At 38.5% G+C, this 17,193-nt stretch overlaps 1 protein-coding gene across 1 annotated transcript in view; it reads right to left on the bottom strand.

Annotated features, from left to right (window-relative positions):
- LOC128661236 (uncharacterized) overlaps window positions 1-15,475 on the bottom strand; it is a 91,937-nt gene extending 76,462 nt beyond the window's left edge. Inside the window, exon 1 of the mRNA XM_053715515.1 lies at window positions 15,391-15,475. The gene's annotated coding sequence lies outside the window, so the exon portion shown is untranslated. The remainder of the gene's footprint in view (window positions 1-15,390) is intronic.
- Window positions 15,476-17,193: the final 1,718 nt, after the last annotated feature.

Here is a 17,193-nt window from a genome sequence, read left to right as displayed (position 1 = left end):
CATGGTAACAAGCGTTACCTGACTAGTCACCTAGCTAAGAAAAATTACATTCTCCTACTATACGAATACTGATATAATATTTGTAATCACATGAACACCTGGATCATGTGATAACAAATTAATCAATGTTAGAGAGATGCTTTTATTTAAAAAAAAAAAAAAAAATGATATATATATTATAATCAGTCTTTTAGAGCCCTTGGAAGGTGCTCAAAATACCCTCTCTGCACGGCTCTCACCTTTCAAAAACCCTGTGGCCTAGATTTAGAGTTTGGCGGTAGCCGTCAAAACCAGCGTTAGAGGCTCCTAACGCTGGTTTTTACCGCCCTCTGGTATTTAGAGTCAGTCATTAAAGGGTCTAACGCTCACTTTGCAGCCGCGACTTTTCCATACCGCAGATCCCCCTACGCCATTTGCGTATCCTATCTTTTTAATGGGATCTTTCTAATGCCAGTATTTAGAGTCTTGGCTGAAGTGAGCGTTAGAAATCTAACGACAAAACTCCAGCCGCAGAAAAAAGTCAGTAGTTAAGAGCTTTCTGGGCTAACGCCGGTTTATAAAGCTCTTAACTACTGTGCTCTAAAGTACACTAACACCCATAAACTACCTATGTACCCCTAAACCGAGGTCCCCCCACATCGCCGCCACTCTAATTAAATTTTTAAACCCCTAATCTGCCGTCCGCCCGCCGCCGCAAGCTACGATATACTTATGTACCCCTAATCTGCTGCCCCTAACACCGCCGACCCCTATATTATATTTATTAACCCCTAATCTGCCCCCCTCAACGTCGCCTCCACCTGCCTACACTTATTAACCCCTAATCTGCCGACCGGACCGCGCCGCTATTATAATAAAGTTATTAACCCCTAATCCGCCTCACTCCCGCCTCAATAACCCTATAATAAATAGTATTAACCCCTAATCTGCCCTCCCTAACATCACCGACACCTAACTTCAAGTATTAACCCCTAATCTGCCGACCGGATCTCGCCGCTACTATAATAAATGTATTAACCCCTAAAGCTAAGTCTAACCCTAACACTAACACCCCCCTAAGTTAAATATAATTTAAATCTAACGAAATAAATTAACTCTTATTAAATAAATTATTCCTATTTAAAGCTAAATACTTACCTGTAAAATAAACCCTAATATAGCTACAATATAAATTATAATTATATTGTAGCTATTTTAGGATTTATTTTTATTTTACAGGCAACTTTGTATTTATTTTATCTAGGTACAATAGCTATTAAATAGTTAATAACTATTTAATAGTTACCTAGTTAAAATAATTACAAAATTACCTGTAAAATAAATCCTAACCTAAGTTACAATTAAACCTAACACTACACTATCAATAAATAAATTAAATAAAATACCTACAATTATCTACAATTAAACCTAACACTACACTATCAATAAATTAATTAAATAAAATACCTACAATTAAATACAATTAAATAAACTAACTAAAGTACTAAAAATAAAAAAGAACTAAGTTAAAAAAAATTAAAAAATATTTACAAACATTAGAAAAATATTACAACAATTTTAAACTAATTACACCTACTCTAAGCCTCCTAATAAAATAACAAAGCCCCCCAAAATAAAAAAATGCCCTACCCTATTCTAAATTAAAAAAGTTCAAAGCTCTTTTACCTTACCAGCCCTTAAAAGGGCCCTTTGTGGGGCATGCCCCAAAGAATTCAGCTCTTTTGCCTGTAAAAGAAAAATACAACACCCCCCCACATTAAAACCCACCACCCACATACCCCTAATCTAACCCAAAACCCCCTTAAATAAACCTAACACTAAGCCTCTGAAGATCTTCCTACCTTGTCTTCACCACACCGGGTATCACACCGATCCGTCCTGGCTCTGAAGTCTTGATCCAAGCCCAAGCGGGGGCTGAAGAGTGACGTCCATCCTCCGGCTGAAGTCTTGATCCAAGCGGGCAAAAGAGGACATCCGGACCGGCAAACATCTTCATCCAAGCCGCATCTTCTCTGTTCTTCCATCCGATGACGACCGGCTGATCTTCAAGACCTCCAGCACGGATCCATCCATCTTCACCGACGACTTCCCAACGAATGACGGTTCCTTTAAGGGACGTCATCCAAGATGGCGTCCCTTGAATTCCGATTGGCTGATAGGATTCTATCAGCCAATCGGAATTAAGGTAGGAAAATTCTGATTGGCTGATGGAATCAGCCAATCAGATTCAAGTTCAATCCGATTGGGTGATCCGATCAGCCAATCAGATTGAGCTCGCATTCTATTGGCTGATCAGAACAGCCAATACAATGCGAGCTCAATCTGATTGGCTGATTGGATCAGCCAATCGGATTGAACTTGAATTTGATTGGCTGATTCCATCAGCCAATCAGAATTTTCCTACCTTAATTCCGATTGGCTGATAGAATCCTATAAGCCAATCGGAATTCGAGGGATGCCATCTTGGATGACGTCCCTTAAAGGAACCTTCATTTGTCGGGAAGTCGTCGGTGAAGATGGATGGATCCGTGCTGGAGGTCTTGAAGATCAGCCGGTCGTCATCGGATGGAAGAACAGAGAAGATGCGGCTTAGATGAAGATGTTTGCCGGTCTGGATGTCCTCTTCTGCCCGCTTGGATCAAGACTTCAGCCGGAGGATGGACGTCACTCTTCAGCCCCCGCTTGGGCTTGGATCAAGACTTCGGAGCCAGGACGGATCGGTGTGATACCCGGTGTGGTGAAGACAAGGTAGGAAGATCTTCAGGGGCTTAGTGTTAGGTTTATTTAAGGGGGGTTTGGGTTAGATTAGGGGTATGTGGGTGGTGGGTTTTAATGTTGGGGGGGTTGTTTTTTTCTTTTACAGGCAAAAGAGCTGAATTCTTTGGGGCATGCCCCACAAAGGGCCCTTTTAAGGGCTGGTAAGGTAAAAGAGCTTTGAACTTTTTTAATTTAGAATAGGGTAGGGCATTTTTTTATTTTGGGGGGCTTTGTTATTTTATTAGGGGGCTTAGAGTAGGTGTAATTAGTTTAAAATTGTAATATTTTTCTAATGTTTGTAAATATTTTTTTATTTTTTGTAACTTAGTTCTTTTTTATTTTTAGTACTTTAGTTAGTTTATTTAATTGTATTTAATTGTAGGTATTTTATTTAATTAATTTATTGATAGTGTAGTGTTAGGTTTAATTGTAGATAATTGTAGGTATTTTATTTAATTTATTTATTGATAGTGTAGTGTTAGGTTTAATTGTAACTTAGGTTAGGATTTATTTTACAGGTAATTTTGTAATTATTTTAACTAGGTAGCTATTAAATAGTTATTGACTATTTAATAGCTATTGTACCTGGTTAAAATAAATACAAATTACCTGTAAAATAAATATTAATCCTAAAATAGCTACAATATAATTATAATTTATATTGTAGCTATATTAGGGTTTATTTTACAGGTAAGTATTTAGCTTTAAATAGGATTAATTTATTTAATAAGAAATAATTTATTTTGTTAGATTTAAATTATATTTATTTATACTTAGGGGGGTGTTAGTGTTAGGGGGGTGTTAGTGTTAGGGTTAGAATTAGCTTTAGGGGTTAATACATTTATTAGAGTAGCGGTGAGATCCGGTCGGCAGATTAGGGGTTAATTATTGTAGGTAGGTGGAGGCGACGTTGGGGGCGGCAGATTAGGGGTTAATAAATATAATATAGGGGTCGGCGGTGTTAGGGGCAGCAGATTAGGGGTTCATAGGGATAACATAGGTTGTGGTAGTGTACGGAGCGGCAGATTAGGGGTTAATAATAATATGCAGGGGTCAGCGATAGCGGGAGCGGCAGATTAGGGGTTAATAAGTGTAAGGTTAGGGGTGTTTAGACTCGGGGTACATGTTAGGGTGTTAGGTGCAGACTTAGGAAGTGTTTCCGCATAGGAAACAATGGGGCTGCGTTAGGAGCTGAACGCTGCTTTTTTGCAGGTGTTAGGTTTTTTTTCAGCTCAAACAGCCCCATTGTTTTCTATGGGGGAATCGTGCACAAGCACGTTTTTGAAGCTGGCCGCGTCCGTAAGCACCGCTGGTATCGAGAGTTGCAGTGGCGTTAAATATGCTCTACGCTCCCTTTTTGGAGCCTAACGCAGCCCTTCTGTGAACTCTAAATACCAGCGGTATTTAAAAGGTGCGGGGGAAAAAAAGCACGCGTAGCTATCGCACCCCTTTGGCAGCAGAACTCTAAATGTAGCCGTGTATTTTTACTGCAAAGAAGCTTATTTTTATTTTTTTGCAATAAAAATGATATATTTTCTAGCAGCATAATTTCTTTCAAAATATTTATTCACTTTGTAAAGAGAATTATGGCTGAGAATCTGATGAGCGACGAGGAAGCAGCTGAGTTCCTTATAAAATCCGACTTTGTTTCCTTCTTGGATGACGCTAGATCTGCTAGAGAAGATTCTGACAGCGGCTTTGTCCCTGGTGCACCCCTTGGCGCATCAAATAAGGGGCTACATGTATATATAGTGCAACATTTCAGTGCCTAAGAAATAGCTGAACATGTCACTTTACTTAAAAATATTTTCTAACCAAAGCGCCATATTCCGTTAAGTTTTACACACTCCACTTTTGTGCTAGAAATACATGTAGCCCCTCATTGGATGCCCAAAGGGGTGTACTTTATACAGATGTGTACTTTATGTACCCTTTTTAACGTCCCATGTGGCTAGAGCTGTTTAATTGCAGACTTGACAGCCTAAAAAAAGTCTAAAAGAATTGTCTTTTCATTTTTATAGGTGATGTCTGCAATTAAACAGCTGAAGCCATCTGGGAAGTTAAGATACAGTAAATAAAGTGAACATTTTTGGAAAGTACACCCCTTGGTGCATCAAAGAAGGGGCTACATGTATATATAGAACAACATTGGAGCGCACAATATATAACTAAACAGCGCACTTTGCTCAGAATTTTTTTTTTTTTTTAAACAAGTGCAATATTTCCTTATTTGTTACATACTCCAGTTTTGAGATATAAATACAAATAAACCCTCATCTGATAGACCTGGGAGTGTAGTTTCTAAAAATGTATAGTTTAGTTGCCATGGCCTCTAGTTATGAAGCTCCGTATTTTGCTGCCTTCGCCGGCCCCAATACGCCCGCCTAAGTTCGCCTAACCTCGCTGCCGCGGACCTGAATACACTCGCCAAAGTTATTAAAAAAGCTGTCAAAAATCCGCGCACCAAGTACGGGGCGATGAGCAGCGGACTGTGATAGTTATCACACATCGATCTCTCTGCTCTTCGGCTTTTCTACAGCTTTATTAATACCCCTGTCACTAAGCACTCACACTATACTATACTGTTCTACCCTCTATACCAGCGCCCCCGGAGCCCCCCGCAACTAAATAAAGTTATTAACCCCTAAACCGCTGCTCCTAGACCCAGCCGCAACTATAAATAAATGTATTAACCCCTAAACCGCCGCTCCCGGACCCCGCCGCCAACCTACATTATACCTATTAACCCCTATCCTGCCCCCCTATAGTATACCGCCGCCACCCATAATAAATTTATTAACCCTTATCCTGCGGATCCCGCCGCAACTAAATAAATTGTTTAACCCCTAAACCGCTGCTCCCGGACCCCGCCGCCACCTATATTAAACTTATTAACCCCTAATCTGCCCCCCCTACACCATCGCCACCTATATTAAAGTTATTAAACCCTATCCTGCCCCCCTATACCGCCACAACCTATAATAAAATTATTAACCCCTAAACCTAAGTCTAACACTAACCCTAACCCCCCCTAACTTAAATATTAATTAAATAAATCTAAATAAAATTACTATTAGCTAAATTATTCCTATTTAAAACGAAATACTTACCTGTAAAATAAACCCTAATATAGCTACAATGTAATTAATAATTACATTGTAGCTATTTTATGATTTATATTTATTGTACAGGTAACTTTGTATTTATTTTAACTAGGTAGAATAGTTATTAAATAGTTATTAACTATTTAATAACTACCTAGCTTAAAGAAATACAAAATTACCTGTAAAATAAATCCTAACCTAAGTTACAATTAAACCTAACACTACACTATCATTAAATAAATTAAATAAATTATCTACAAATACCTACAATTAAATACAATTAAATAAACTAACTAAAGTACAAAAAATAAAAAAGCTAAGTTACAAAAAATAAAAAAAACTAAGTTACAAAAAATAAAAAATGATTACAAGAATTTTAAGCTACTTACAACTAATCTAAGCCCCCAAATAAAATAACAAAGCCCCCCAAAATAAAAAAATGCCCTACCCTATTCTACATTAAAAAGTAATCAGCTCTTTTACCAGCCCTTAAAAGGGCTTTTTGCGGGGCATTGCCCCAAAGTAATCAGCTCTTTTACCTGTAAATAAAACTAAACCCCCCCAACCTTACAACCCACCACCCACATACCCCTACTCTAACCCACCCAAACCCCCCTTAAAAAAACCTAACACTAACCCCCTGAAGATCTCCCTACCTTGAGTCGTGTTCACCCAGCCGGGCCGAAGTCATCATCCAAGGGGCGCTGAAGAGGTCTTCCATCTGATAGAAGTCTTCATCCAAGGGGCGCTGAAGAGGTCTTCCATTTGATAGAAGTCTTCATCCATGCAGCGTCTTCAATCATCATCCATCCGGAGCGGAGCTGAGCCATCTTCAAACGAGCTGAAGCGGAGCCATCCTCTTCAACCGACGACCTCCCGACGAATGGATATTCCTTTAAGTGACGTCATCCAAGATGGCGTCCCTCGAATTCCGATTGGCTGATAGGATTCTATCAGCCAATCGGAATTAAGGTAGGAAAAATCTGATTGGCTGATTCAATCAGCCAATCAGATTCAAGTTCAATCCAATCAGCCAATCAGATTGAGCTTGCATTCTATTGGCTGATCGGAACAGCCAATAGAATGCAAGCTCAATCTGATTGGCTGATTGGATCAGCCAATCGGATTGAACTTGAATCTGATTGGCTGATTGCATCAGCCAATCAGATTTTTCCTACCTTAATTCCGATTGGCTGATAGAATCCTATCAGCCAATCGGAATTTGAGGGACGCCATCTTGGATGACATCACATAAAGGAATAGCCATTTGTCGGGAAGTCGTCGGTTGAAGAGGATGGCTCCACGTCGGCTCGTTTGAAGATGGCTCCACTCCACTCCGGATGGATGAAGATTGAAGACGCTGCATGGATGAAGACTTCTATCGGATGGAAGACCTCTTCAGCGGCCCTTGGATGAAGACTTTTATCGGATAGAAGACCTCTTAAGCGCCCCTTGGATGATGACTTTGGCCCGGCTGGGTGAACACGACTCAAGGTAGGGAGATCTTCAGGGGGTTAGTGTTAGTTTTTTTTTAAGGGGGTTTGGTTGGGTTAGAGTAGGGGTATGTGGGTGGTAGGTTGTAATGTTGGGGGGGGTTGTAGTTTTTTTTACAGGTAAAAGAGCTGATTACTTTGGGGCAATGCCCCGCAAAAAGCCCTTTTAAGGGCTGGTAAAAGAGCTGATTACTTTTTAATGTAGAATAGGGTAGGGCATTTTTTTATTTTGGGGGGCATTGTTATTTTATTAGGGGGCTTAGATTATGTGTAAGTAGCTTAAAATTCTTGTAATATTTTTTTATTTTTTGTAATTTAGTTTTTTACATTTTTTGTACTTTAGTTAGTTTATTTAATTGTATTTAATTGTAGGTATTTGTAGTTAATTAATTTAATTTATTTAATGATAGTGTAGTGTTAGGTTTAATTGTAACTTAGGTTAGGATTTATTTTACAGGTAATTTTGTATTTATTTTAGCTAGGTATTTATTAAATAGTTAATAACTATTTAATAACTATTGTACCTAGTTAAAATAAATACAAAGTTACCTGTAAAATAAATATAAATCCTAAAATAGCTACAATGTAATTATTAATTACATTGTAGCTATCTTAGGGTTTATTTTACAGGTAAGTATTTAGTTTTAAATAGGAATGATTTAGTTAAAGGGACAGTCTACACCAGAATTGTTAATGTTTTAAAAGATAGATAATCCCTTGTTTCCCCATTCCCTAGTTTTGCATAACCAACACAGTTATATTTATATATTTTTTACCTCTGTGATTATCTTGTATCTAAGCCTCCGCAATCTGCCCCTTTATTTCAGTTCTTTTGACAGACTTGCAGTTTAGCCAATCAGTGATGGCTCACAGGTAACTTCACGTGCATGCGCACAGTGTTATCTATATGAAAAACAAGAACTAACACCCTCTAGTGGTGAAAAACCTGTTAAAATGCATTTTTAAGAGGCGGCCTTCAAGGTCTATGAAATTAGCATATGAACCTCCTAGGTTAAGCTTTCAACTAAGAATACCAAGAGAACAAAGAAAAATTGGTGATAAAAGTAAATTGGAAAATTGTTTAAAATTACATGCCCTATCTGATTCATGAAAGTTTTTTTTGGACTAGACTGTCCTTTTAATGATAGTGTAGTGTTAGGTGTAATTGTAACTTAGGTTAGTTTTTATTTTACAGGTAATTTTGTAATTATTTTAACTAGGTAGCTATTAAATAGTTAATAACTATTTAATAGCTATTGTACCTAGTTAAAATAAATTGAAATTTTCATGTAAAATAAAAATAAATCCTAAAATAGCTACAATATAATTATTAGTTATATTGTAGCTATATTAAGGTTTATTTTAAAGGTAAGTATTTAGTTTTAAATAGGATTAATTTAGTTAATAAGAGTAATATTTATTTAGATGTATTTAATTAATATTTAAGTTAGGGGGGTGTTAGGGTTAGGGTTAGACTTAGGTTTAGGGGTTAATAAATTTATTATAGGTGGCGGCAGTGTAGGGGGGAAGGATAGGGTTTAATAGGTATTATGTAGGTGGCGGCGGTGTCCGGGAGCGGCGGTTTAGGGGTTAACATATTTCTTATAGTTGTGGCGGGATCCAGGAGCAGTGGTTTAGGGGTTAACATGTTTAATATAGGTGGTGGCGGTGTAGGGGGGGGCAGATTAAGGGTGTTTAGACTCGGGGTACATGTTAGGGTGTTAGGTGTACACACTTCCCATAGGAATCAATGGGATGTCGGGCAGCAGCGAACATGAACTTTTGCTATGGTCTGATTCCCATTGATTCCTATGGGATCCGCCACCTCCAGGGCGGCGGATTGAAAACCAGGTACGCTGGGCCGGAAAAGTGCTGAGCGTACCTGCTAGTTTTTTGATAACTCCCAAAAGTAGTCAGATTATGCCGAACTTGCGTTTGGCACATCTGGAGTGACGTAAGAATCGATCTGTGTCGGACTGAGTCCGGCGGATCGTAGCTTACGTCACAAAATTCTACTTTTGCCGGTGTGTAGGGCATGATAACTAGGTCGAATCAGCCTCGCCACAAATACGCTGCGGAATTCCAGCGTATTTGAGGTTGACGGCTTGATAACTAGAGGCCCATATCTTAACTTCCCTGGCGGCTAAAACTGTTTAAATGCCAGTAACAGAATATTATATCTAAACACGCTGTTTTTGACTATATACTAAATTGACATCCCAGCAATAAAACAGTAGAAACCACAGTGACATGTTTTCAGTTTGTACTTATTTTATACATTTATCTACTATAAGTATTTATCCATACAGGTATTGATGATAGAGTTTACAAAAATAAAATTGCATACAGTTAATTATTTCAGACATGTTAACAAATACACATATAATAATGATAGATTTTGAATCTTCAGAGTCTGCTGAAAAAAAACAAACAATATATACGGCTAGATTTAGAGTTTGGCGTTAGCCGTCAAAACCAGCGTTAGAGGCTCCTAACGCTGGTTTTGGGCTACCGCTGGTATTTAGAGTCAGTCAGGAAAGGGTCTAACGTTCACTTTGCAGCCACGACTTTTCCATACCGCAGATCCCCTTACGTCAATTGCGTATCCTATCTTTTCAATGGGATCTTTCTAACGCCAGTATTTAGAGTCGTGGCTGAAGTGAGCGTTAGAAATCTAACGACAAAACTCCAGCCGCAGAAAAAAACCAGGAGTTAAGAGCTTTCTGGGCTAACGCCGGTTCATAAAGCTCTTAACTACTGTGCTCTAAAGTACACTAACACCCATAAACTACCTATGTACCCCTAAACCGAGGCCCCCCCCACATCGCCGCCACTCTATTAATTTTTTTTAACCCCTAATCTGCCGACCGCACACCGCCGCCACCTACGTTATCCCTATGTACCCCTAATCTGCTGCCCCTAATACCGCCGACACCTACATAATATTTATTAACCCCTAATCTGCCGCCCCCGCTATCGCTGACACCTGCATATTTTTTTAACCCCTAATCTGCCGCTCCGTACACCACCGCAACCTACATTATACCTATGTACCCCTAATCTGCTGCCCCTAAAACAGCCGACCCCTATATTATATTTATTAACCCCTAATCTGCCGCCCCCAACGTCGCCTCCACCTACCTACAATTATTAACCCCTAATCTGCCGACCGGACCACACCGCTACTATAATAAATATATTAACCCCTAAAGCTAAGTCTAACCCTAACACTAACACCCCCTAACTTAAATATAATTTAAATCTAACGAAATAAATTAACTCTTATTAAATAAATTATTCCTATTTAAAGCTAAATACTTACCTGTAAAATAAACCCTAATATAGCTACAATATAAATTATAATTATATTGTAGCTATTTTAGGATTAATATTTATTTTACAGGCAACTTTGTATTTATTTTAACTAGGTACAATAACTATTAACTAGTTAAGAACTATTTAATAGTTACCTAGTTAAAATAATTACAAAATTACCTGTAAAATAAATCCTAACCTAAATTACAATTAAACCTAACACTACACTATCAATAAATAAATTAAATAAACTACTTACAATTATCTACAATTAAACCTAACACTACACTATCAATAAATTAATTAAATAAAATACCTACACATAAATACAATGAAATAAACTAACTAAAGTACAAAAAATAAAAAAGAACTAAGTTACAAAAAATAAAAAAATATTTACAAACATTAGAAAAATATTACAACAATTTTAAACGAATTACACCTACTCTAAGCCCCCTAATAAAATAACAAAGACCCCCAAAATAAAAAAATGCCCTACCCTATTCTAAAATTAAAATAGAAAAGCTCTTTTACCTTACCAGCCCTGAAAAGGGCCCTTTGCGGGGCATGCCCCAAAGAATTCAGCTCTTTTGCCTGTAAAAAAAACATACAATACCCCCCCCCAACATTACAACCCACCACCCACATACCCCTAATCTAACCCAAACCCCCCTTAAATAAGCCTAACACTAAGCCCCTGAAGATCTCCCTACCTTGTCTTCACCACGCCGGGTTCACCGATCGATCCAGAAGAGCCTCCGATGTCTTGATCCAAGCCCAAGCGGGGGGCTGAAGATGTCCATGATCCGGCTGAAGTCTTCATCCAAGCGGGAGCTGAAGAGGTCCATGATCCGACTGAAGTCTTCTATCAAGCGGCATCTTCAATCTTCTTTCTTCCGGATCCATGTAGTTCATCCCGCCAACGCGGAACATCCATCTTCACCAACGACTTCCCGACAAATGACGGTTCCTTTAAGGGACGTCATCCAAGATGGCATCCCTCGAATTCCGATTGGCTGATAGGATTCTATCAGCCAATCGGAATTAAGCCAATAGAATGCGAGCTCAATCTGATTGGCTGATCGGATCAGCCAATCGGATTGAACTTGAATCTGATTGGCTGATTCCATCAGCCAATCAGAATTTTCCTACCTTAATTCCGATTGGCTGATAGAATCCTATCAGCCAATCGGAATTCGAGGGACGCCATCTTGGATGATGTCCCATCTTGGATGATGTCGTCGGGAAGTCGTCGGTGAAGATGGATGTTCCGCGTCGGCGGGATGAACTACATGGATCCGGAAGAAAGAAGATTGAAGATGCCGCTTGATAGAAGACTTCAGTCGGATCATGGACCTCTTCAGCTCCCGCTTGGATGAAGACTTCAGCCGGATCATGGACATCTTCAGCCCCCCGCTTGGGCTTGGATCAAGACATCGGAGACTCTTCTGGATTGATCTGTGAACCCGGCGTGGTGAAGACAAGGTAGGGAGATCTTCAGGGGCTTAGTGTTAGGTTTATTTAAGGGGGGTTTGGGTTAGATTAGGGTTATGTGGGTGGTGGGTTGTAATGTTGGGGGGGTATTGTATGTTTTTTTTTTACAGGCAAAAGAGCTGAATTCTTTGGGGCATGCCCCGCAAAGGGCCCTTTTCAGGGCTGGTAAGGTAAAAGAGCTTTTCTATTTTAATTTTAGAATAGGGTAGGGCATTTTTTTATTTTGGGGGGCTTTGTTATTTTATTAGGGGGCTTAGAGTAGGTGTAATTCGTTTAAAATTGTTGTAATATTTTTCTAATGTTTGTAAATATTTTTTTATTTTTTGTAACTTAGTTCTTTTTTATTTTTTGTACTTTAGTTAGTTTATTTCATTGTATTTATTTGTAGGTATTTTATTTAATTAATTTATTGATAGTGTAGTGTTAGGTTTAATTGTAGATAATTGTAGGTAGTTTATTTAATTAATTTATTGATAGTGTAGTGTTAGGTTTAATTGCAACTTAGGTTAGGATTTATTTTACAGGTAATTTTGTAATTATTTTAACTAGGTAGCTATTAAATAGTTATTAACTATTTAATAGCTATTGTACCTGGTTAAAATAAATACAAAGTTGCCTGTAAAATAAATATTAATCATAAAATAGCTACAATATAATTATAATTTATATTGTAGCTATATTAGGATTTATTTTACAGGTAAGTATTTAGCTTTAAATAGGAATAATTTATTTAATAAGAGTTAATTTATTTCGTTAGATAAAAATTATATTTAACTTAGGGGGGTGTTAGGGTTAGACTTAGCTTTAGGGGTTAATACATTTATTATAGTAGCCGTGCGGTCCGGTCGGCAGATTAGGGGTTAATTATTGTAGGTAGGTGGAGGCGACATTGGAGGCGACAGATTAGGGGTTAATAAATATAATATAGGGGTCTGCGGTGTTAGGGGCAGCAGATTAGGGGTACATAGGGATAACGTAGGTTGCGGCGGTGTACGGAGTGGCAGATTAGGGGTTAATAATAATATGCAGGTGTCAGCGATAGCGGGGGCAGCAGATTAGGGGTTAATAAGTGTAAGGTTAGGGGTGTTTAGACTCGGGGTACATGTTAGGGTGTAAGGTGCAGACTTAGGAAGTGTTTCCCCATAGGAAACAATGGGGCTGCGTTAGGAGCTGAACGCTGCTTTTTTGCAGGTGTTAGGTTTTTTTTTCAGCTCAAACTGCCCCATTGTTTCCTATGGGGGAATCATGCACGAGCACGTTTTTGAAGCTGGCCGCGTCCATAAGCAACGCTGGTATCGAGAGTTGCAGTGGCGGTAAATATGCTATACGCTCCCTTTTTGGAGCCTAACGCAGCCCTTCTGTGAACCCTAAATACCAGCGGTATTTAAAGGGTGCAGGAGAAAAAAAGCACACGTAGCTAACGCACCCCTTTGGCCGCAGAACTCTAAATCTAGCCGATAGTTTGTGTAGGTTATTTACACAAACACAACTTCGAAAAGTGTGTGAATGTGAACTGCAACAAAAAGCTCAAAACCAGCTTAGCACACAGGTGGGAAATGGCTTAGTAGCCAAAGGGTTAAAGCCGTTTGCTTGCCTTTTTTCTTACATTTGAGACCTCATATATTTGAGCCCTTATAATTGTTTTGAGCAATATTTGTTATTTATTATTATTAGATGGCATTATCATGAGTATAACTGTACTATGTAATATATTTTGTATGTGTTTTGTGACACTTGTTTGTTCCGCAAAACAGTTAACCACGGCTCTTAGGATGCGCTTACTCAACAAGCATTAACTTAAAATTGCGCTCAAGCTTTCGCATTTACTTTTAACTTGTAATACCAGCGCAAGTAAACCTTTGCAGAAACATAAGCTAAAACTTGATATCGCTCCTGCGCAAACGTTTGCGCTCCACTCATAATTAGACCCAGTATATTACAATCTTTTATTATTATTATTATTATCTATTATTGTATTTTTGATCTGTATAAGATACATATAATCTGTATAAAATGAAGGAGCAATGTCTGCCCTGGTCTTGTCCTGGTTGTTTTGCGGGGGGGGGGGGGGGATGAAGGGGGGGGGTAAGAAGTGTGATCTAAAGTTAACCCTGTGGGTGCTGTACTGACATGTTCTGGGGATTTGCCAGGAAAGAGTAAACAGACCATGCCCTGTATGATGCCAGGGCACAGATTTCATGCTAGCACTACAGCACTACTATGTGACAGTTTAACAGCTCCCTTCATGCTAACATTAACCGTATACTGAGCGCATCTGACTGCAGGACAACAACGTTTTACCGCAAAGACAAAAGGGACTATTTCTTCATTAGAACAAATAGGATTTAAATCTAGTGTTAAATATGATTGCAATTTCACAACAGTGCAGCATTCAGATTGTTTAGTTAAAGGGAAATTCCAGCCACAATTTAATTCCACATGGATGCATTTCAGTTTTGAATAGAAGCATTTTTGCAATATACATGTACTAGCAAAAATGCTTCTAATAAAAGTTATAGCTGTTTCAAAAGTGTATTTAAGTATGCTCTGTGCACAAGCATTTTAAACACAGCACTTGCTCAGTTTGTTAATTGCTGACATGATACATGCCCCACTGGCACTCTGAGCAGCTGCAGTGTTTAAAATGCTGGTGCACTGACAATATCTAGCTATACTTCACATGCATGTGCAGAGTACTGTTACTAAAACAGTGATAAGTTTTTCTAGAAGCATTTTTGCCAATACATGTACAGTATATTGCAAATATGTTTCTATTCAAAGATGTAATTCATCTATGTACTTTACATTTTGACTAGAATGTCCCTTTAATAAAAATAAGTTTTTATTGTTTACATCTTAACATTTTTTTAATGATTAATGGTTGTTTTCCAGAATATTTAGCCTTATGTATCCTGTAAAGTATATAGGTGGTAACATGATTACTGCACAGTCAGCAAGTTATGCAGTAGCTACGTCTATCTGTCTGTCTATCTATCTATCTATCTATCTATCTATCTATCTATCTATCTATCTATCTATCTGTTTATCTCTCTGTCTCTCTGCCTGTCTATCTATGATTGCAGATAACATGTAGTTTACTGTTACTTAGCTGACACTATTTATAATTACCTTGAAGAAATACAGAAACGAACATAATGTTTTTGAGATAAATGTAAATTTACCAGTAAAGAAGATAAACAGAGAATTTCTGCACAAAAAAAACATACGTGTTACATGTGCTTCCGGTTTTGTGCACACAGTCAGGGAGTGACGATGACCAGCAGAGACCAGAGCTCCAGACTGACAGCATAAACTTCTCCTCAATTTCCTCTTGTCACATGCTGAAATATTAAATGCAGCAAATTTGTGGAACTGTAAAAAAACAAACTGTTCCCACAAATGAGCTCTCAGTATTACTAGAGTAGGGCGTTCCAAAAGTGAGAGGCAGTTTAACTGGCACCTAACCAGTGAGTGCAGTGCGTAGCAAGAATTATTTTTTATTATGTTACAGACAGACATACACACACAGGCAGACAGGCAGACGCAGACAGACACACACAGACACACACAGACAGACACACAGACAGACATACACACACAGGCAGACAGGCAGACACAGACAGACACAGACAGACAGACACAGACAGGAACACCGACAGACAGACATACAGACACACAGGCAGATAGCTATAACAACACCATTGTTATTTTATTTTACCGCCAGTGATTTTAATAAATAGCAGCCCCTATGCAGAGAATTGTTGAACATTATTTTCTAGGACTAGAAATAAAAACATATAAATAAAATAGACAGATATTGCTGATGAATGTAAAATTAAGTTCTTGCCTTGATTTTGGTGAATATAGGAGTATTACTGTGAGTATTGCAGGAGTATTACTGTGAGTATTGCAGGAGTATCACTGTGAGTATTGCAGGAGTATTACTGTGAGTAATACAGGAGTATTACTGTGAGTATTGCAGGAGTATTACTGTGAGTATTGCAGGAGTATTACTGTGAGTATTGCAGTACTGTGGGTATTGCAGTAGTGCTACTGTGAGCATTGCAGGGGTACTATTGTGAGTATTGCAAGAGTGTTACTGTGAGTATTGCAGGAGTGTTACTGTGAGTATTGCAGGAGTATTACTGTGAGTATTGCAAAAGTATCAGTGAATATTGTAGGAGTATCACTGAGTATTGTACGAGTATCACTGAGTATTAGAGGAGTATCACTGAGTATTGCAGGAGTATTACTGTGAGTATTGCAGTAGTGTCACTGTGAGCATTGCAGGGGTACTATTGTGAGTATTGCAAGAGTGTTATTGTGAGTATTGCAGAAGTATCACTGGTGTTACTATGAGTATTGCTGGAGTCTTATTGTGAGTAATGCAGGAGTATTACTGTGAGTATTGCAGGAGTGTTACTGATAGTATTGCAGAAGTATCACTGTGAATATTGTAGGAGTATCATTGTGAGTATTACAGGACTATTATTGTGAGTATTGCTGGAGTCTGACTGTGAGTATTGCCGTAGTGTCACTTTGAGTATTGCTGGAGTACTACTGTGAGTATTGCAGGGGTACTACTGTGAATATTGCAGGAGTACTACTTTGAGTATTGCAAGAGTGTTATTGTGAGTATTGCAGGAGTATCACTGGTGTTACTGTGAGTATTCAAGAAGCATTACTGTGAGTATCGCAGTTTAGATTATCTCACCTGAGCACAGAGCTATAGAACATCTCACCTGAGCACAGAGCTATAGCACATCTCACCTGAGCACAGAGCTATAGAACATCTCTCCTGAGCACAGAGCTATAGAACATCTCTCCTGAGCACAGAGCTATAGAACATCTCACCTGAGCACAGAGCTATAGAACATCTCTCCTGAGCACAGAGCTATAGAACATCTCACCTGAGCACAAAGCTATAGAACATCTCTCCTGAGCACAGAGCTATAGATCATCTCTCCTGAGCACAGAGCTATAAATCATCTCTCCTGAGCACAGAGCTATAGATCATCTCTCCTGAGCAC

This window comes from Bombina bombina, chromosome 5 (genome assembly GCF_027579735.1).
Source record: "Bombina bombina isolate aBomBom1 chromosome 5, aBomBom1.pri, whole genome shotgun sequence".
NCBI classification, from domain to species: domain Eukaryota; kingdom Metazoa; phylum Chordata; class Amphibia; order Anura; family Bombinatoridae; genus Bombina; species Bombina bombina.
The sequence above is the reverse complement of the archived record's forward strand: the minus strand, read 5'-3'. Positions and strand labels throughout refer to the sequence as shown.